The sequence below is a fragment of the Micromys minutus genome (assembly GCF_963924665.1).
Source record: "Micromys minutus genome assembly, chromosome: 14".
Taxonomy (NCBI): Eukaryota; Metazoa; Chordata; class Mammalia; order Rodentia; family Muridae; genus Micromys; species Micromys minutus.
Genome location: NC_137983.1, coordinates 2,524,511 through 2,528,007, shown reverse-complemented (window position 1 = coordinate 2,528,007; position 3,497 = coordinate 2,524,511). Strand labels below are relative to the sequence as shown.

Here is a 3,497-nt window from a genome sequence, read left to right as displayed (position 1 = left end):
AAGACAAAGCCTCTTCCCCAGCACAACACAGTTCCTTCCTTCCACTTGAGCTGATCTAATGCTGCTGTGCTTTCTAACATCCCGCACATTTCGGCGGCTGACTTATCTGTCTCATTGGCATTAAAAATATAAAGATACATAAAATCATATTTAATGCATCTCCAGGAGATCTCTTAGCCCCATTCTGTTTTGTGAGCATTTTCTTTAAAGCCCTGTTAAATCTTTTTACAATTGTTTGACCTGTAGAATTGTGAGGCCTGCCAGTAACATATTTCATGCCATTGTGTCTAAAACATTGTTTTCTGCTGGATACATTTGCTGGAGCATCATAGCTTTAGTCTGCAAAGGCATCTCTAAGATCACCTCCAACTCTAATAAATGTGCAACCTCAAAATCAGTCCTTCCAGAACTGAAGGCAAACACATATTGACACATTACTTAAGTAAGTTTCACTTGCATAATGTACTAACATATGCACATATCTTAATTCTCCAAACTCTACATAATAAAATACATGATCTACTGTGTACCATGGATGTAAGGTCGTATTATTAAATAGAATTTATATTCTTAATTCAGCATGTCTCTTTATCTAGAAATTTAATAGGCTGCCATTCTGCAATGTGGTCAGAAGGTGGCAGCATAGGCCTTAGAACGGAATCCTCTGACGCGCCTTTATTCTGAATTCGTTTTCTCTTGTAGTGCTTCTATTCTAGCCTGTGGGTTCCGGTCTTGCCCATCTCTAAGTCGCCTTCTCTTTTGTCTCTCTTAAAACGAATATATAAAATTTCGATCGTTACTGAGAAAAGAATTATTTATATGTGAAACAAAATCGTGTGGAATCCATATGCATTGTGTTGTGTTTTCCATTTTCTAACACAGAAAACAATATTTTAAAATCTTTCTCTTCTTTTTGGAGACTTCATTTTATTATTTACAAATGTTTCTCTTTTACTGTTTTTTTTTCCCAAAGAAGATTTATTTATCATATTTATACGAGTACACTGTAGCTGTTTTCAGAAACACCAGAAGAGGGCATCAGATTCTATTACAGATGGTTGTGAGCCACCATGTGGTTGCTGGGAATTGAACTCAGGACTCTGGAAGAGCAGTCAGAGCTCTTAACTGCTGAGCCATCTCTCCTGCCGTATTGTTTTCAAACTTAGACATTACCAGTTTAGAAGTTTGGGGCTTTTTCAGTCCCACCACAGCTCCCAGGAGCGTGTTCCTTCGCCCTTCTGAGCACCTGCAGGCTCCTTGTGCCAGCATCTGGCAGCTTCCCCGCCCCCACGGTTCTGCGTGCAGGCTGCCCTTGCCTGGTCTGAGGTTAGAGCCCCTGTTTGCTCTTCCAGGGGAGCCGGGCTCACACTCACGGGCACCAGCTGTGAGCCGTGGTACCTGCCCAGCTCCGGGTCAAACTTCTGCATGCGGGTTTCACAGGCCTCAGGGGCTCCAAAGCAGCCCTGGGAAGATGCCCACGTGGCGTGGCTGTGCACTGAGGTTCCGGGTCCTTACTCATTACCTGCTGCTCACAAGCCTTCATTTGCTCTCTTAAAGGGATTTAGCCTCTCTGTCCTGCTAGGAAATTGGGAAGGGCTTGTTCCCTGCCTTTCCACCAGGGCTTTTTCCCAGGTCCTAAGCCTGGATTCTAACAGCCCTTAATGGACTCCATTTGTAACTGTGGGCTCTTCCACCTGCACCCCAGCTCCTGAATGACTCGGAGACTATATTTTATTTATGGATAAATGCGTAGGCCTAGGTTTGGCTGGCTCTCTGACTAGCTTGTAACTTGCATCAACCCATTAACTACTCTACGCTGCGTGCCAGTTCCCACCCAATGTCATACAGTCAACTTCCTCCTGGATTCGGCTCTGCTGTTGTCCCACTTTCTAACCCTGCCCTATTCTTATTGGCCATCTGCTTTTTATTGACAGGTGATGCTTCCACACAGTACACAGAGACTATCCTCCGCTGAAGATTTTATTAGGTATTTCCGGGCCGACTTAGGTGTGAGTTAAGACGGGGCTATGACACACCGGTGTGTGGCCACCATCATCTGCCTTCGCTGAGACCAAGAAGAGCTGTCTTAGTCCCCAGCCACCAGTGTCCTCTTAGGGGCTCAAGCTATATCTCAAAACTCAAGAAGCCTCTCATTCCCTCTTGATAAGAGATCACAAGTTGGGCTCTTGGGCGCTCAGCCGACCAGGACCGCGCGCCTTCACCGAGGAGCATGCCACTGTTTCCACCATAAACCTGCAGCGCGGTGCACCAAACACACTTCTTTAAATTGCGAAGACACCCAGTTGTTGACCGTGTTCTGAGCTGAAGATGTTCCCAGAACAGCAGAAAGAGGAGTTCGTGAGTGTCTAGGTCCGAGACCTCAGGATTCAGAAGGAGGACTTCTGGCATTCTTACATCGACTATGAAATCTGTATTCACACGAGTAGCATTTGTTTTTACAATGAAAACATCTTGAGTATGAAGACGGTATAGAGAATTCATGTGGCTGAGGCAAAGACTCCAAAGCAACGTATTGCTGGTACAATTACCAGAACTTCCATCTAAAAACCTAGTTTTCAGCATGAATAACCGCCAGCGTGTCGACCAGCGCCGCCAGGGCCTGGAAGATTTCCTCAGGAAAGTCCTGCAGAATGCACGCTTGCTTTCAGAGAGCAGCCTCCACCTCTTCCTGCAGAGCCACCTGAACTCCTAGGACATTGAAGCTTGCGTTTCTGGGCAGACCAAGTACTCGGTGGAAGAAGCAATTCACAAGTTTGCCTTGATGAATAGACGGCTCCCCGAAGAAGAGGAAGAGGGGAAGAAAGACACAGATGTACAGTATGATTCAGAAAGTTCATCCTCTGGGCTTGGACACGGCAGTGATGAAGGCAGCTCTCCTGGGTGTAAAGCGAGCCCAGCTCTGCAGGAGTCCTGAGAAGGAATTCTAGGGCCAGCACCTTAGGAACAAACTTGTGCCCAGCCAGAAAGAATGCTTGCTCATAATAGATTCTTCCCTAAGGCTGCTGTCAGTGTCCTAGGTGGTTACATTCTTTATGTGGTGGGTTATTAGTCGTAGTATTTTTATGTTGTCTAATTCTAGCCAGGTTTCTGTATGAAGCTATAAGGTCTGCAAATACCATATGACCCTCTGTTGCTAATACTTGTAAATACGATCCTGCTCTCAAGTGAACTGAGTTATATGCTATATATGCACAGTTGATCTCAACTGAATTTTAAAGAGCTAGGTGTATTAGTAGCATTTAAACCCCAGACTGAGTATCCCTGCTGTATCCATGAGGAAGTTACTGTAAACACAGTGTGACTGAAGCCAGAGCACCGAGTCAGGGCACAGCAGACTGCCTCTCTGACACGTGGCTCTTGTCTGTGGAGATTTCTTCTCTGGAAAATACTTTGCCTTCAGGTATTTGATTGACATGTTTAAGAGTATTTAAGCTTTCCAGTATCCTGTATCCTGTGTAAATGCAAGATATGTCTTA

General features: G+C 45.1%; 1 pseudogene across 1 annotated transcript; it reads left to right on the top strand.

The window, feature by feature from the left end:
• Nucleotides 1–2,328: 2,328 nt before the first annotated feature.
• On the top strand, nt 2,329–2,935 carry LOC308429847 (sorting nexin-10-like; annotated as a pseudogene). The gene has a single exon. The product of its transcript is annotated as a sorting nexin-10-like (transcript).
• Nucleotides 2,936–3,497: the final 562 nt, after the last annotated feature.